Source organism: Anas acuta, chromosome 2 (assembly GCF_963932015.1).
Source record: "Anas acuta chromosome 2, bAnaAcu1.1, whole genome shotgun sequence".
Classification (NCBI taxonomy): domain Eukaryota; kingdom Metazoa; phylum Chordata; class Aves; order Anseriformes; family Anatidae; genus Anas; species Anas acuta.
Genome location: NC_088980.1, coordinates 100838753 through 100858887, shown reverse-complemented (window position 1 = coordinate 100858887; position 20135 = coordinate 100838753).

Sequence of the window (20135 nt, the reverse complement as noted above, 5' to 3'; positions counted from 1 at the left end):
AAAGTAGAAGTAGCCAAATATGAAATTACTATATCTGAAGAATCTATATCCCAGCTGAAATCAAAAAAGGCTGTGTATTACGAACACAATAAAGAATTTTTAGTGAACTAATAAGTGGTTAATGAAAATGAAAATACAGAACTCTGAAGATGTGTGAATCAGTACTTTTGTTGTTGTTGTTAACTGTTTCCCCATGTCTTACTTTGTGCCCTCTTATCACTTAATACTATACAAACATCTTTTCTAGATTTACTGAGTGTGTCCCTCACACACTTTTGCTGGTCTGTTGTACTATCATAGAATGACAGAATGATTTGGATTGGAAGGAACTAAAAAGATAAAAAATATACATTAAAAGTTTTAAGATGTTTTAAAAGTAAAGGAACGGTACAGTTTTGTATTGTTTTCTTGGTTTTGCACTGATTTTCCCTTCAGTCTTCTAAGGTAACAATGTGTGTAACTCACATAAACAAAGGATATATAAGGAGAAACGTATGAGAACTCTAAAATGAACTAAAACAGATTTTATATTCATAAAATAAACCTACCTTATAAAACATATTTTTGAACATACTACAATCCTTACCTTTGGCTGGTATATCCAGCCAACAAGAAATTCAATGAAAGAACACATCGTTCCATGCCATTGTCCCTTCAGCTTGAAAAAAAAAAAAAAAAAAAAAAGCTCATGGCAAGAGACTTTTTATAACTATTTAGTCTTCACAGGATACATGTTAATTTGTGAAAGCTAAATTCAATTTGATCTAAATCATAAAATGAACTCAATTATTTAAATATTGCCCAACTTCCAGACCACCTCCACTCCTGCCTCTTTTATATTGTTTGAATGATCTAAATTTGTTCAAGGTACAACTACATATTACTTACTCAAGAAGGCCATTCATGCCCACAAAAGTCATGTTCTTAACATAAAAATTTTTACTAGAATTTATGTAAACTAATACATAGACTATAGGGCCTACAGCTGAAATAAACTTCCATATTGCTTAAGTGTACAGGTATACTGTCAGATAACTACCATGTAGTATATCAACATGTTCGTACACTTCACATACATCAAACCTAGAAATACACTTTTTAAAACAGTAAGATATCTGAATAGCAAGTGTCATTGCATGGGGGGAAGTTTTCCCTAAATATCACCATGCATCTGCACCTCAATACTTAAAACTCAGTTTCATTGAATCTGTTTTCCTGACTGCAGAGCTGAAAAACATCATTTAGATTTTGTGACAAAGTCATGATGCCAGTCACAACATAAATAGGAAACAGGACAGAAGATTTCTGAAAGGTCTTGTGTGTTCAGCAATATCCTCCAAACTAGCAATAAATGGCCACATGATGCTTTGCAATGTAACTTTTCTACCACCAGTGTCAGTTAAAGGAAATATGTCAGCAAATGGCTGTCTGCTGAGGAGCAATTTGTTATCCAGGCAGTAGGAAATGAAGTGATACCAGCAGGAAGTGAAAAATACCTCCTATGTCTCATGTAGTCCCTGAAACTTAAACAGTTGTTTGCAGTTCCTGCAATGCACTAAGAAGTCTTTACATTCCTGAAGATGAATAATTATCATTTAGAGATCTGTTAAAATTTCCTTGTGTGTTGCATACTGCACACTTTATTTGCCATCAAAAAAAAAAAAAAAAAAAATAGCAATGGTCAAAGTATGTGTTTCTAATGTTAGGTATAACTGAATATTTTTACTCCAACTTCTACATTCCTCATATTGCCAGCTACTTTAAATCGGTAGAATGTTTTTGTCTTGTTTATTCTGAAAATTCAGGGAAGAGTTAATCTCAGAAATACTGAAAAGTAAAATATGAAGGTGGAAATATTGTTTGATTATTTAGAATGTTTATAGTTATGTTTAGAAATAAGAAAGTAGAAATTTGAGAGCATTTCTGAATCCTTTGTGTACAGTATAGCTATTGACAAGAAAATAAATTTCTTAATTGATTTTATGAGTCTAAGTATTAATCTGCACTCTACAAGGAGATCCTCACTCCTAGAAGATAAAACAAAACCACAACAAGAAAATACCTGATGTACCATATTTAGACAAAACTAAGCATTTGACAAAAGACTTCCTTTTTCAGATTAAAAATGTAGTAACTTCAACATATTTATGTGTTTATGGATAATTTAGGGTAAATTTTAAGCCTCTGTAATTCAGCAGGGAGTTATGTTAAAACTGTTTTATGGAAATCGTTATTTTGAAGCACTCAGTAACAACATTTTATTTGTGCCGGCTATTCTCATAGTTATTGCCATTCTCCTCCTAAACTTGACAGCAACACACAGCCCTCGAAGTGCATATCTCATTCAAGATAACATAATGTTTTAGAAGTTACACCACCTGTCCATTTTGTCATTTCTACAGCCTGCTCTGAAAGCAACTGAAAGTAAATATGAAGAGGTAAAAAATATCAGAAATGTTACATGCCCGTTTAAGAGCCCTAAGGACCAACACCAGCAGCACCTTAGACATTAATCTCTTTCATCTTAACAGCCATCTAGACTACTTTTCTACACTATCCAATAGTTAAAAACAGTATTTACTGTACTAACCTTAGGCCAACCGTATGATGAGAGACAATAGTCTTTCACTATCTAATGAAAATAAATAAATAAATAAATAAATAAATAAAATAAAAAATCAGCCTTTACACCATTCATCTAATATTGCCTGGCAGTATTGGTTTCAGAAATGTGGTTTGGCCTGAAAATGGCTTCAGGATGGAGAAGTAAAAAATTCTTACCATTTTAAAAAACAAACAAACAAACAAGCAAACAAACAAAAAACAGACCTACAGTTTATTCACAGTTCTTTTTGTATAGTGTGTGTTGTTTCTATCCATGATCCTTTTATCCATTTCTAAATTACTCTTTCATGAAAATTTGTATTTTGAGCACAGCAGGATAAAATAACAGTACTTGAATTCTTTTTGGGTATTGGTCATACTATCCAATTAAGTAAGTTTTTTTGTTAGGACAGTTTTATCCTGCTATCAAGATCAAGCATCAAAATAATAAACAATGGGTCTTTTTGCTGGGAGATTGATGTAAACATCTAGCCTTGTTGCTCAGCATCCTGAAAAACATGCAAACTGCTTTGAGGGCTTTGAATGGCTGATTATTATCTCATAATACATATTATATACACAAATCAGATGAACAGGAGGCTTGGAGCTTTGATGACTTTCTCTGAAGTGTAAGATAACTGTTTTTATATGCCACTATTCACAAGAGAAATGTTAGGGCATATTTTAGACAGTGTTATAACTGGTCCTATGCTTTGATCCACAGACATTCAACATACAGATTTAAGGCTCGTGGAAAAATTGAACACTCAACACTGTCTGTAAATCCCAGTTAGAGAATTTTCTTTTATCTGCATTGTTGTCTGAGCACTCTGGTGTAAGTCTGGAGGTTGCTATGACAGATTGGTCTCCAGATTCCCTATATTTAAGCCCTAGCTTAAATATTCACCTACTTTCTTCAGTCCTCCATATTCAGATCCTGTCTCTCACAGTGCTTCACTAGATCATTCTGAACTAACACTTTAATAACATTAGTACTTTGCAAGGATAACCAAAACTACTTTTGTTGGCCCTTGCCACTGTCAGGTATTTTTCTTTGTAGAATGATGTTGCTATGCAATGGTATTATTCACAGGCAAAAAGTGAAATGAAGTGCTGTTCACTTTCCTGACATATACTAGAGAAGTGGCTTTTATTGCACCTTCTTTTGGGAGTAATGCAATAAAAAGCCCACTTTTTTGGCTAACCTATTCATATTGGCCCTCAGAGATTCTAGATATATTCCTGACATTTGTATCTATAACCTTTCCATCCTTAACTCATACATAAAATGTAAAATAAAACTTGCTTAATTTATTTGAAGGTAAATTTAATGCTCAAAAATTATTGACTTGAGAATTTAAATTTAAAACTTCTCATCAAAGACTTCAAACTTCACAGTTTTGTTCAGACCTACTCCAATTATTCCAGTTTTGTAGTATCTTTTAAAATTCTTTTTTCTCCACGGTGAGGGTGATGGCGCACTGGAACAGACTGCCAAGGGAGGTTGCAGAGTCTCCTTCTCTGGAAATAGTCAAGGTCTGTCTGGACACCTACCTGGGCAGACTGCTCTAAGGAACCTGTTTTGGCAGGGGGGTTGGACCCGATGATCTTTCGAGGTCCCTTCAACCCCTTCAGTTCTATGATTCTGTGATTCTGTGATTTTTTCCCAAATATTTATAAATTATTTTAATATCTGGTCAAAACTTAAGTGATCTTTTTATCACCAAGTATTTTGGATACTCAGTCTGATCAGATATTCAGACAAAAATAATCAAATTTTGCTGCCAATATTTATTTTGATATACATTAGCTTACTTCTTCAGTAGGACAGCTAATACATTTTCTTTTTGTAGAGAAAAACAACAAAAAACAAAACAAAACCAAAAAAAAAAAAAAAAGAAAAAACAACAGCAAAAATGTTCTCTGCTGTTTGCAAAAAAAAATTTCTCTGCTGGAGAGCATGACTGCACACGTACATATTTTTCAGTTTAATTGCAACTAATTTTCAGTGACTCAAAAGTAGAAGCACACTGTAGTAATTCTTAGTTCTCAGTCTTGTTATTATTATTTGCTACTACAAAAGATCTTTTATGACAGATTAAGGGAAGCTTTTTCATCTTCACACACATTGAAGCTTTCAAGCTTCACTTTTGAAATTGCAGCTGTCTCCTTGATCCTAAACACTTTGGCAGGTGCTTTCATACTTTTTATTAAGTCGGCATTAGGATTGCTGTTTTTTTCAAAGTTCTGAAACTTTTACAGAGAAAGAAGGCAGTCCACTTTAAAAATTTCCCATGAAAGACAGTAAAAATATTATCACTAAAAAGCTCAAAGAAAAATATTCTTCCAATTCCATAAGAATCAAAGTCATTGAGTGAATGCTACATTTAGGATAATTTTCAGGCATCAAAAGGTAAAAGATAAAACACTCCAACATTATTAAAAAAAAATAAAAAAATAAAATAAAAATGCAAACTTCTACAATATAACTACAAAAATGAAAATGCTCAGATTTAAAAATGTTATTCTCTTAAATAATTATAAAATGTGTGTACAATAATATAAATTACATGTGAATATACATTATTGTTTACAATATATTTTATATTTTGAATTATTTTTGTAATTTTATGTTGATGTTATTAGATCCTTATTAGTATCCTAAGTTAGAAATACAAAGAGAGAATACTAATAATTATTTTGTTTGTTTTCAACGTAGTTAAGTGTTTCTAATGCTTGCATGTTATTGATGTTTCTCATCTGGGCTGTACTCAAAATCACCTTCTAGCTGTAGAATACAATATTAGTAAGCAAATATATGACAGCTATAAAGGATATAAAGGATAGCTATTATTTTAGAAATTGAAATAGGTGTACAGGAACATTTTCTTACTTATAGTTAAAAGTGAAAAACTAACTACCTCTGGCCCTTGGATATTCCCTGAATACCCTACAATTTAAATAATGTGAAATACTGTCAAAAATAATTAATAAATTATACGTCCAGGAAAATTGTCACCATCACCCTTGATCACATCACCCATATAACACAACCCACAGGAAACTCCACAATTAGCTTCTGTTGCAACTAAAAAACACAGAGTTTAGCTGAAGTATATATTTTCCAAAAGACATCTGAAGAGATTGTTTTTAACAGCTTTTGGTTCATTAAGTGTGTGTGTAATTCTGTAGTTCATCATCAATTTTCCAAACCAAGATGTTATGCAATACCAGTATTTTACAAAAGTCTCTATGTATTTATTAGTTGATTTTCACTAATTTTCACATGACTATTCACTAGTCATGTGAATTCCTATGATAAAGATATCAAGATAATTTAGCAATATTTTTAATGTAAAACAATTAATTATGTTTTGCTACTTAAGCCTTTCTTAACTTGATACCATTTTGTGTATCATCACTGTTCAGCTAACAGTGGAGCAGAGATCATTCCCCTCCACACTTTTCAAAATTTTGGCTAAAAATGTCATTTTGTTTTTATTGTTCTTCTTGCTTTTCTTTCATTCTCTTTCTCAAGTCTTCACTCTTCCATGATTCATTAGATGATCTAGAGTGTTCCAAGGATTTTTTTTTAAATATATATATGTATATAATATTAATATGTATGCTGATATCAATATATCAGCATGCTGATATGTAAATACAGATATCATATCCTGCTTTAGGAAACGACAGCTCTAGGACTTACTTCTGACATCTGATTGAATTAAGTCTGGAACAGAAAGTATTTCTCTGTCACTGGCACCATCATTAATAAAAACATATTACTTGTGTGTTTTCCAGAGGGAAAATATGAAATGTTTTTTCTGCGTTATTAACAACTCGGTAACTCTATCTTTTTTAATGGTCCAAAACATACTAATCCTTTAAACCTGATATGTTTCAGATATTGATTTTTACAGACCTTAATTATCCTGAACTATTTCATCTGCATGTTTGAAATCCTCTGTCCTCTGTCATTTTTACTGTTCATTTTTTTATTTATTTATTTATTTATTTTCAGTTTTCAGGTTCTAGTACTTAGTGTATAATCAACTTTTATATATATTACTTTAATTGTTTGCTTGTTGTTTTTGTTTCTTTGTGTTTTTGTTTTGTTTTGTTTTGTTTTGTTTTTTTTAATGGCCACTTCTCCTTAAAGATCGACCATTTTTTAAAGCCAGTATACCTTTTTAAATCTTTATTCACATGGAATTGTCATTTTTCTGCTTAACAACTGATGCGGTCAGATATTTCTCAATTATTATGACTGTTTCTTCGTTTAAACTTTTTTTCCTAGCTGATTTACATCATAATGCTTTAGCTTCTAAATTGTCACAATTTTACATTTCTGTTCTGTATAATATTCCTTAGACACTTCATGTAATCAAGTCATTGTCAACTGAGACAGCAATCTATCATATTTGTGTTTCCAAATTGTATCAGAATTGTGTATTGTGTATCAGAATTGTGTTTTATTGTTAAGATATACATGCATAATAAAATAATACATTTCTGAGCCCCCAATGTTCTAGAAGTATACAACTTTTTTTCACTGCAGTTGACTCTCCCTGATTTTTCACACTTAATATTTTAATATGCATATGATATGAATTTTCCTATCTGGTTTTCTCTAATAAGAGCTAGATATTTCTTCTTGTTTATTTTTTATGTTTATTACTTGTTTATTACTCCATTTCTCATTGCATTTAAATAATTTATCTTCTTAACATTCTTTATAATCTTGATTAATAGATCTTGGTATCTTGATTTTGTGCTGGGCATTTCCATTATGATCCAATGTTTTTCACTGCTCATGACAGTAATAGATTCATTACATTGAATAAATGAGACAACATCTATATCAATCTCAATTTTCTTTTCAGTCAGATACAGGTGGGTACCAATGAACTTTAAATAATTTCTTTTTAGCAAAAATGAAAATCCCACATTTCCTTTTTCAATTTTATTCATTTTCTGAACCATATGTTTTATACTGTCATTGAAGAAAAGCATTGTATTGATATTTTCCCCTTAGCAACAAACATATTATTGAATACCTTTTCTTTCACCATAATCCACAATGACAGTGAAATTAATGACACTGCTCTGTTGTGGTGGTTTTACTCAGGTGGGCAGCTGAGCTCCACCACAACCGCTCTCTCACTCCCCCTCTTCTCAAAGAGGAAGGGGGAGAAAATACAACACAGAGAACTCGAGGTTTGAGATGAGAAAGGTTTAATTAAAGGGAAAGGGAATGGGGAGGAAAAAAAAAGAAACAAAAGAAACAATCAGTCCGCACGGAAGCACAGAGAGAGAGAAAAAATTATTCTCTACTTCCCATCAACAGGCGGTGTTCGGCCACGTCCTGGGAAGCAGGGCCTCAAACGCGTAGTGGTTGTTCAGGAGGAACAGCCCCCTCCCCCACGAGAGCCCCCCCTTTTATTGCTGAGTGTGACATCAGGTGTTATGGAATATCCCTTTGGTTGGTTTAGGTCAGCTGCCCCGGCAATGTCCCCTCCCCATCACTTGCCCACCCCCAGCCTGCTGGCTCTTGGGGGCTTGGAAGGAGTCCTGATGCTGTGCCAGCACTACACAGCAATAGACACAACACTGGAGTGATAACAGTGCTGTTCCAGCTATGAGTGCAGAGTACAGCACTGTGCGGGCTGCTGTAGGGAAAAGGCGACTCCAGCTCAGACAAACCCAACATATCTGTGCACTCCGTGCAATAGGGAAAAGTTATAATGAAACTTAAAAACAAAAGAAGAAACAAATAATAAAAGAACAGGATAGTTTTCATGAAATAAAATTCCAGTTCTTAAACGTATAAGTGAAATTAATTGAATTTCAGACTATGCATGCTATCTCAGTATTGGTGATATATATTTTTTTGTTGTTATTATTTTGTTGTGTTTTTTTTTTCTCCCAATCATACATTAGCTAACACTAACTACTGTAAAATTGCATAGGAAAGGCAGTCATCCTTTTATACCTACATTTTATTCTATGGACTGGGTTGACTGTACATCCCAAGAAGCATCAAAATATCCTTCTGGCTACATTGCTATAACGTATCTTTGAAGTGTGACTTTCTGAAATAAAAATATATATATATGTTGAGGTGTTATTATGCAAAACATTAAGACCTTCTCTATCATATCTCCTTTCTGAAATCTTGAAGAAACATGCCTTGACAGCTACAGGAAACTTAAAAAATACTCAACTTAAAAAGGTTCATAAAATCATTTCCTCCATGAACTGTAACATACACTACAATGGTTTCTTTTCCAGAAGGACATACAAACATACAAAAAATAAAAATAAAAAAAAAATACATAATTTCACAGATTCTTCATTACTTCCGATAGGAATGTGGAAAAACATCTGCATTTTGTTTCCCTGTTCTCCTTTCTCTTTCCCTCTTTCCCTTCTTCCCTATACACACTTCCTTTTGTTACTCCCAGTGCTATCAAGGTACTTAGAAAATAATCAGGCTTGACAGTTCCGGGGTTAAGAATAATATCTTGTCATCTAACATCCCAACAGACACAAACTGAGCAATTTATCACAGTCCAAACAGCAGGGTTGCACTATCTCATATTAAATGTACGAACCTTATCTAAAAATGTGATCCCGTGTGTGTTTAGCAAGTTTGGTTTTAAATACCATGTATTTATTCAGATCATTCCTTCAAAGTTAATCCTCTATCTGACAGAACCTGAGATCTCCTCTGTAAACATTGCTATACAAATGCCACTTTATACTAATTAAAATAAAAGATTTCAGCTATTATTTAGTTATTAATTCAAATAACATGCTTCTAAATAAGACAGAAGGATCAAAGCAAGGGGATGGAGAAGAGGGGAAAAAAATCTCACATTATACTTGCAAATTACATGTGTAGAGTGTCAACTTTGGTCCATGAAAATTAATGGTTTGTAAAAGAGATAGTTATTTCTTCTTAGAATACATCACTTATTACAGACCACTTATAAACACAGTAACTCTGATGCAATTACAAGTGCAATAAATACACCAAAATATAGCATTCCTTTGTGGATCACAAATCACAACAAAACTGACAGAGAAAGGTTCATCCAGAATTTCACTAATTTGAGTAGTATCAAAATATCACTGTAGTGAATTGTCTGCTACTACTGGATTATATAAAATGGTTAAAATGTGTATATCCTACAGGATTTCTGACTCTTAGTCTTCATTTTCACCATCCTCTCTTTTTTAAATAGTTGGTATATATGTATACAGTCATTGAATCAGAGAATCATTTAGGTTGCAAAAGACCTCTAAGATCTTTAAGTCCAATGGTTAATGTAGAGCACTGCCAAGCCTACAACTAAACCATGTCCCTGAGTACCACATCCACGCTTCTTTTGAATGCTTCCAGGAACAGTGACTCAACTACTTCCCTGGGCATCCTGTTCCAATGCTTTACAACCCTTTCAGTTAAGATTTTTTTCTTAATATCCAACCTAAATCTCTCCTAGCACAACTTGAGGCCATTCCGCTTGGCCCATCTTTTGCTGCTTGGAAGAGGAGACTGACCCCTACCTTGCTACAGCCTCCTTTGAGGTAGTTGTAGAGATCAGTAAGGTCTCCCCTAAGCTTCCTTTTCTCTAGGCTAAATAATGTCAGTTCCTTCAGCCAGTCCTCATAAGACCTGTTTTCTAGACCCTTCACCATCTTTGTTGCCCTTCTTTGGACATGCTCCAGCACCTCAGTGTCTTGCTTGTAGTGAGACGCCCAAAACTGAACACAGTATTTGAGGTGCAGCCTCACCAAAGCCAAGTACAGGGGGACAATGACCTCCCTAGTCAGCTGGCCACACCATTTCTGATACGAGCCAGAATGCTGTTAGTCTTGTTGGCCACATGAGCACACTGCTGGCCCATATTCATTGCATTATCAATCATTACCGACCTTGTGCTGGGCAGCTTTCCAGCCACTCTTACCGCAGCCTGTAACATTGCATGGGGTTGTTGCACTTAGCCTTGTTGAATCTCATGCACTTGGCCTTGGCTCCTCAGTCTGGCCTATCCAGATGACTCTGTAGAGTCTTCCTACCCTCCAGCAGGTTGACATTCAGGCCTAATGTAGTGTCATCCGCAAATTTACTGAGGGTGGACTCAGTCCCCTCATCCAGGTCACTGATAAGGACATTGAAGAGAAGTGGCTCCAGTACTAAGCGAAGGGGGACACAACGAGTGACTAGTCTCCAACTGTATTTAGCTCCATTCACCACAACATTTTGGGCCCAGCCACCCAGACAGTTTTTAATCCAACATATCAAACACCTATCCAAGCTATAAGCAGCCAGTTACTCCAGAAAAATGCTGTGGGAAACAGGGTAAAAACCTGTATTGAAGTCTAGGCAGACAATGTCCACAACCTTTCCCTCATCCATGAAGCAGGTCACCTTGTCATAGAAGGTGAACAGGTTAGTCAAGCAGGACTTCTTTTTCATAAATCCATGCTGACTGGGCCTGATTGCATGCTGAGGATATTGAGGATAAGCATGACTCTTGAGGTGATCTGTTCTATGACCTTCCCCAGCACTAAAGTCAGACTGATGGCCTTATAGTTCCCTGAGTCCTCCTTCTGGCACTTCTTGTAGATAGGTGTCACATTTGCTAGCAAGCAGTCCAGGTATCAAGGACTGATGATAAATGATGGAAAGTGGCTTGGTGTGCACTTCTGACAGCTTTCTCAGTGCCGTAGGGTGGATCCTATCTGGGTCCATAGATTTGTGTGAATTTAAGTGACGTGGAAAGTAACTAATCATTTCCTCTTTGATTATGGGGGCTTCATTATGATTCGCATACTTATCTTCCAGCTCAGAGGGCTGGGTACGTGGGTGATAGCTGGCCTTGCTAGTAAAGTGCATCTACACCAAGGCACACAGCATTGGTAACAAACAGGAGGAGCTGGAAGCCATTGTGTGTCAGGCAAACTATGACTTAGTCACCATCACTGAAACATGGTGAGATAGCTCTCATGACTGGAAAGCAGCAATGGATGGCTCCAAGCTCTTCAGAAGGGACAGAAGCTGAGGAGGGGCATTGTTGTGGCTCTCTGTCTTAGACGGTGTTTTGATGCTGTTAAGATTGGGGTTGGGAACAAAAAGGCAGAGTCCTTGTGAATAAAGATCAGGGGGTTGGCCAACAAGGCAGACATCCTGGTGGGGGGCTATTATAGACCACCAAGCTAGAATGAAGAGATGGATGAGGCATTCTATAAGTAGCTGGTGGAAGCGGCACAATCACCAGCACTGTCTTCCGTGAGGGACTCTAACTTCCTTGAAATATTCTATAAATACGATACAGCCCCGAAGAAGCAGTCTAGCAGGTTCCTGGAGTGTGTGGAAGACAGTTTCCTTACTCAGCTGGTCAGTGAGCTTACCAGGAGGGGTGCCCCACTAGACCTGCTGTTCAGGAACAGAGAAGGACTGGTGGGAAATGTAGTGGTAGGGAGCTGTCTTGGGCAGAGAGACCATGACATGGTAGAGTTCTCTGTTCTTAGTGAAATCAGGAAAGTTGTGAGTAAAATTGCTACCTTGGACTTCCGTTTTAAAAATATATTAATGGCAAGAGGAGGGCCAAAGAGAAGCTCCATCCTTTACTGGATGCAGGGGAGAAGGGGAGAACATGACTACAGAGGAAAAAGCTTAGGTTCTTAATGGCTTTTTTACATCTGTCTTTACTAGCCAGACCACTTATCCTTGAGTACTCAGCTTCCCAACCTAGAAGTCTGGGACGAGGAGCAGAAGAAACTTCCACAGTTCAGGTGGAAACAGTTAGAGACCTGCTGCTCCACCTGGACTGTCACAAGTCCCTGGGGCCAGATGGGATCCACCCAATGGCGCTGAGGGATTTGGTGGATGTGATTACTGGGCTGCTTTCCATCATATACCAGCAATCATGGTCATCTGAATACCTCCTGGATGACTGGAGACTTACTAATATGACACCCATCTATAAGAAGTGTTGCTAGGAGGACCTGGGGAACTACAGGCCTGTCAGTCTGAGTTCGGTGCCAGGAAATTGATGGAACAGGTCATCCTGAATGTAATCATGCAGCATATGCAGGAAAACCAGAGGATCAGGTGCAGTCAGCATGGGTTCATGAAAGGCAAGCCTTGCCTGACCAACCTCATCTCCTTCTATGACCAGGTGAATGCCCTGGTGGATGAAGGAAAGCCTGTTGACGTAGTCTACCTAGACTTCAGCAAGGCCTTTGACATGGTCTCCCACAATATTCTCTCAGAAAAGATGGCAGCCCATGGCTTGGACAAGTACTCTCTTTGCTGGGTTAAAAACTGGCTGGACGACTGGGCCCAGAAAATAGCGGCGAACAGAATGAAATCTAGCTGGCAACCAGTGGTGTTCCCCAGGGGTCAGTGGTTGGACCCATCCTCTTTAGTATCTTTATTGATGACTTGCATGAGGGAATTGAGTGCACCCTCAGTAGGTTTGCAGACGACACCAAGTTGGGGTCAGTGTCAATCTTCTGGAGAATAGGAAGGCCCTGCAGAGGAACCTGGACAGGATGGGTCGATTGGCAGAGGCCAACGGGATGAGGTTCAACATGGCTAAGTGCTGTGTCCTGCACTTTGGCCACAATAACCCCACGCAGCGTTACAGGTTTGGGGCAGAGTGGCTGGAAAGCTGTGCAAAGGAAAAGGATCTGGGAGTGTTGATTGATGCTCGCCTGAACATGAGCTGGCAGTGAGCCCAGGTGGCCAAGAAGGCTAACAACATCCTGGCTTGTATCAGGAATAGCGTAACCAGCAGGACCAGGGAGGTGATTGTCCCCCTGTACTCAGCTCTGGTGAGGCTGCACCTCGAGTTCAGCTTTGTGCCCCTCAGTAGAAGAAGGACATTGAGGTGCTGGAATGTGTCCAGAGGAGGGCTACAAAGACGGTGAAGGGCTTGTAACACAAGTCCTATGAGGAACAGCTGGGGGAACTGGGGTTGTTTAGTCTGGAGAAGAGGAGGCTCAGGGGAGACCTTATTACTCTCAACTACCTGAAAGGTAGGTGTGGGAAGCTGGGCTTGGCCTCTTTTCACAGGTAACTGGTGTTAGGACTAGAAGGAATGGCTTCAAGTTGCGCCAGAGAAGATTTTGGTTGAAAATTATCAGACATTTCTTCTCAGAAAGAGTATTGTTTTCATGGCTGTTAGATAACTCTCTTTACCAATTGAATGGATCTTAGAAAAAAAAATAAAGCTACTTAATAACTCTAAATAGACTGTGTAGTAATTTTCTATTACTATTCGTGAGCCCAGGTATGTGAATTTTTCTCGTAAGTTTTCTCCATATTTACCTGTAACCAAAAAATTATACTTACAGGGAGACATTATCAGACACCTGAGCTGGAAATTGTTATGGTTTATTTTTATCCTGTGGTTCTTCTTGCAATTGACTTTCTCAATCTGTTACAATTTTGCATAGAAAAACAGTGAATTGAAGTTAGTGTGAACCTGGAAAACTGCAAATATGCTTTGTTTAGTCCCTGCTGGTCTCTAAAGCATTAAAGCATTTGACTTTTTGTAGTGAAGAAGTTACTATACAGAATGCCTTTATTTTATTGCTTTCTATTATATCGGCATTTTATGTTTTAAAAGTCTCTTATATTCAACTGTATTTTATCACAGTGTGTTTTCATGCCAAATTCTCCAGAATAAAGGAGTATTCCATTGTGACTGTTCTCATTTGATAGAAAGCATTAAGAAAATTTCTATGAGAAAAGACTGAACAATGAAAGGATAAATAATGAGACTTACTGTTGAGAATACTGAAAGAGGATCAAATCAGTCACATCTTAAATAAAGGTAGGATGAGCAAAGAGGCTATAGCAATAATAGCAAGAGATAGGAGATTGAAAAATAGCCTTAGTCTTGCCATTGGGACTGTGTAGGAGTAAACTCTTCTTATCCCTGCATTTAGCCTGTGTTTCTAAATGCTAAGAGATGATCATGGCTTAGCTCTGACTGAATACTTGAAGTGGTGGCACAGCCATCACTGTCTTTTTCTTCAGTGTTCAAAAGTTTCATATTTTAGCATGGTTTCTACTAGCTCTATTCATCTTAATTATTTCAAAGCTCTTCTGTGAACTTTATCTGTGAACACTGTCTTAAGGCACGATTCTTAGCTACATGAAGCTTCCAAAGTGTAATAATATGCACAAATCACTGTAGTTGTAGTTGTGCACTACATATATTGAAATGAACACAACTCACTAATCAGCTGTATACCATAAGCTTTCTTTGAAGACACAATGACAAATTCTGCCCATCTAGAGTAATTGCTACATGAGAATTTAAACCATTGGCAAGGATTTGAAGTATCATTGAAAATCAAGTGTTTCTATAGGGTGATATTAAACATAGTTCTAATATCAGGCTAAGAGTAGAGTAAGAAGACAAGATCTGAAAATCACAGTTTGCGAGACAGTTTTCATCTATAGTAAAAAGTATAGAAGTTTTCAAATGACAAGGTTAGTAGCTGTGTTCCTGTTTAAATGACTGTGTTAGTTTACAATGAAAATACAGGTGATTAAAGCATTCCCATCTCTGAGTTAATATATCATACTCCTTTGAAAACTTAGCTGAGAGCTTCCACTGTCCTCTTATATTGCTTTCAGCTAGAGAAAATGGCCAGTCATGTACAAAATCACTCATCGGAATTAAAGAAATGCTGAAAAAAAGTCTGAATAAAATCTAGTTTCCTTGCAATGTATGAATGTGTAACACAATATTTTTCATAGATAACATAGCAGTGAAAACAGTTTTCATTGCAACAAATATGAACTGAAACAATATTTAATGAACCATCAGAAGCAGGACTTAAAAAGTGGAAATATTTCTGTGTTTTTAAACACCTTTTGGTTTTCAAAAACTGCAAGAAAAAGGAAGACAAATAGAGTTTTAAAATATACATAATGTTCACCTGAATTCAGGTGTTAGCAATACTGGTTTTATTTTTTATGTCTTAATTCCTAACTTCAGAATCTTCTGTTTATTTCTATTTATCTTCAGGTCTGATTCTTTTTTATTTTTTTTCTGTGTGAGCAGACTTCTACTTCCACCATTGAAATGGATTTTAGAAAAGGAAAAAAAAAAATTCACAGGATTACCTTTGTCTCTGTATTCTCTTACACTATTGAATTACTTAAATTACTTCAATAATTACTTGTTGAAGTACTTAAAGAACTATATCCTGCACCACAAGTGAAAATAAAAGTGACCTAAGTGACCTAAGAGACAAGATGTTAGTCTGGACTTAGGAAATCTTTGGCTACCTTCTTTGGCTTGCTGGACTATTTCTGTGTGAGGAGCTCAAGTGATGAAGTGAAATGTATCAGTATCTTAGATAGACAGAGTGCTAGCAAAGTCTTTTATCCTATGCTCCCCCAGAGGGTGATTTATTTATTTTTATTCCAGAAGAATAAAAATCTTCTAGGTGTGTTGTTTTTTGGAGTTTCCTTGCAGATTTTTGTCTTATATTAGATCCACAAACAAGCAGAAGAATTATTTTATGTCTTCTGTCCTGAGAGAGAAAATTTGTATTTAATGTACCCAGAAGTAGTGAAGCAGAATCTGACCCATAACTGTTGTCCAACATCAGGGCCAGGGTTGTATTTCAGTACAGTTTACAAAATAAAAGGACCTCATTTGACTTCACTTGACATTATTTGAATAACAAAAAGTGATTTATAAAATTGATGCAGGAAACTGTTATTCTTGAAGATCTTGTGTTACTAGAAGTCTCATCCTGTATGTTTTTCTCATGCTATAACTCCAGTAATTTCAGCAGATTGGCATGCCTTAATACTCAGCATTACAAATACTACACACGCATAATTTTATTCCTGACATTTTCTCAAATTGCAATTTAACAGCTAAAGTGAGGTGTGAGAGTAATGTGTATATATACGCTTTCGAGTTTTCAAACCGTTTTCTAGTTATATACTCAGAACAAGAGACATTAAAATCAATGGGCCACTATTAACAAACTCATGCAACATATTCAGTCCATCAGCCAAAAGACATAAACAGCAACACATTCCTTATACACACATTAGCCAATATTAACATGTAAATCTTAAATTCAGCATCCACAAAAAAATAACCTCCTAGCATTAAACTGAGACACTTATATTATGCAAATAGAAGGCAACGTGTAGTCTGTATTTAAACTTTTTTTCCCTAACAAAAAGGTGAAGCTAAAAACACAATACATCATTTAATTAAAATAAATTGAAAACAATATATAATTAATTTTTTTTTTTGTACTTGGCTTACTTCATTTGTTATTTAATCTGGAGGACCCCTGAATTAGTTGTATTTGAGTATTGAAGTAGATTTTCAGATGTGCCTAAGTCGACTATCTTTTAATGTCTATCTATAGATCAAAAATAACTCGAGGAGAAACCTCAGGACACAAGATTCAGGAACAATAACTACCAATGTACATCTTCTTACCCTACTTAAAATCATTGATCTGTATGTTCTATACTTTAAGCATCTATGTGTATATACATATATATATATATACACATATGTGTATATATATATATATACACATATATAATATTTATAGAAATAATGCTTCTGGTATCAATCTGGGAAATGACAAGGAATTCAGTTGTGATGAGTTTTGAGAAATTCTGTGAGCTTCAGCACCTTTCAGAACCTTTTATGGCCAATGGCTTCTGTATAAGAAATGCTGTAGAGAAAGCAGTTTTTTCTAAGACCAAAGTCCAAGAAAACAGATTTCAGGTAAGATTATTCCCTAAGGACCCTAAATAATCACCACACAAATATTTTATCGTATATTTTAATCCCTGCAAATTGGCTTCTTCAAATCTACCAACTATTAGCAATTTATACGCTAGTAATGTGTTTAGATTAAAACGTTCCTAAAAATTGAGCTAACTAAAGAATGAGTAATCTACAGAGTACATATCTTTGGGTATCTTAAAGTAACTGTGACACATTCTGAATCAAGACTTTCATCTGTGTCTCCCACACAATATTTCTGGAGTTAGTGATGTCATGGCTGATTAAATAGCTATATTTGTGGAGTGAATTTAAAATCTCAAAGAAGCAAGCTGCATACATGCCACTTTAGTGGTGATACATTGGACTGAGTACCCACACCAGTGAATTATGAGCTTCATTTCTGTAATATTATGTACACTACTCTAATATTTCTATATAAACTATATCAATTAACATATACTATGTATGTTGTATTTCTGCAATGTAGAGATTTTCTTTTGGATCTCCTAAGTTCCATCTACACTATTTGAGCTTAATCTTGGTTAAGAACAACATTTTGGTCCTGACCAGTCTTCCAAAAAGAGTAATACAAAATAGAAATTACCCTGTGGTATTATTCATTTTAAATATATATAATATGCTTCCTCTTACAGGTTTATTACATGTATCAGTGAGACAGTTAATATTGATGTTTTACCTTATATATATAGCACAAAATATATGTGTAAATGAATGTCAGTATAATAACAATAGGATTTCCAGTGGCACAATAACATTTTAAATTGCCTCTGACAAAATCTCTAACTTTAAAATATGTGGTGAAAGACAAGATAAGCTTAAAGGTCTGAATTTTTCTCTCTGTGTTTTTTGAAAAGTAGTCTCTGTAGAAAGAAGGACACCTTCAAAAGCCCAATTTCTAATCTGATTTTTAGTTCTTGTAAAAAGATTCGTTTTCATTATTCATTTCTTCAGGCTCCTGAGACTTTTCAAATTTCCAAAGTAGTGTTGGAATTAAAAAAAAAAAAAAAAAAAAAAATATATATATATATATATATATATATATATATATACATGTAAAAAACATTCAGTTTTACAATAATTGTGGTAATAATTAAATAACTAGCTCAATTTAAAGGAGGTTACTTATGTGTGACTTTTCGTCTTACCTCTGGTCCTACCCAAATAAGCCCCATATTTCTTTAAATGAAGATTGTTTATAATACATAGCTATCATGTCATTCCTTTTGAGTGCTTGGGGAAATAAAAATTCATAGCAATTGATTGCCCTGTGTAGCCATGGATCCAGATGCCCTTTCAAATATTCATAAAGACCTTAAAGGGGTCTCTGTGGATCCTATTTAACTGTTGTATGTTTATATACAGTCTTCAGAAAAATTGTCAAACAAAAGTCACTTTAGCAGCTAGATATTATTGACTCTTTCTATCTTGTAGATTTTTGCATTTTTATGCTGTGTATTGTGAGTGAAAAATTGAAAAAGATGAAAAAAAATGTTTACAAATATATCAAGTCTTAAAAGTTCTTCATTAAAGCCGGGTGCTTGAAAGTTGTTACTGGTAATAAATGAATGAAAGAAAACGACAGAGCTTTTAAAATTGGAGTAAAATAGAGAAAAATCTGAGATAAAAATAAAAGACAATAATGACACTTTTCCACTCAAAGTCAGACCACTAAATTCAGAGTTGCATACTTGTGGAATATTCAAAATAGCTTACTGAGATCAATGTGAGGATGTACTACAAATATAAAACCTATTCTTTTTTTAAGCTTAACTCTGTTTTAGAAAATATTTTTAAGGTACTAAGTTTGTGAAACACATCTTATTTGTTATTAGATTATTTTATTTGATTGGTCATTTAAAGGGATCTTAATAAGTTATCTATTTGCAAATTCTTGAGAACACTGGGAACAACTTTTGAGCCCTTTTTTAATGCTTTGTCATAAGTTTTCTATTCAAAAAGCCTTGAACAAGAAGGTGCTCATCCTATGTCCTGCCTTATAAATATATATATATATAATTTAAAAAAAAAAAAATCTAAACCAATTTGCAGGATAAATTTCTGGTCAGATAATGATTTAAGGGTTAGCAGCCGGTTTCCATTTTTCTCTTTCTAAACAGAAGAATGGCTGTGAGATGACAGAGAGACAGAACCTGGTCAGGAAACTCCAGGTTCTTGACTTGTTTCTTGAATGACTGGCTGTCACCAGTCATCCCTATTCTGCTGTTAAGGTAATACTTACAGTTCAGGAGTTCATTAGAAATGTAGCAGCTGTTTTATTATCTATAAAGTAATGCCGTAAGCTAAACTAACATCAGTAATACGTAATAATGATCAAAGACAAATATGTGTCACAATACTGGTCTTGTATTCACACGTTCCTGAACTATGAGTTGAGCTACAAAACTTTAAGTACATCATCATCAGTATACACTGCTCCAGGAGATTTTATTCTGAGGCATAATACAAAGTTATTTCATAGTATTCAAAAATACAAATATAATTGTATCTGAAACAGACATCAACAAACATCAATAGAAGGGATGTGGTGATTTTTGTTGCTTTTTACTGCTTTTTCAATTAAAAAAAAATGAAAAGAGAGTATGATTGGCTTTAAATTGACTAAATACAAAATAAACATTATATATGTCTCTACACTCTATGGTATTGTATAAAATGACACAATCAGTATCTGAAGTTAATATGTTA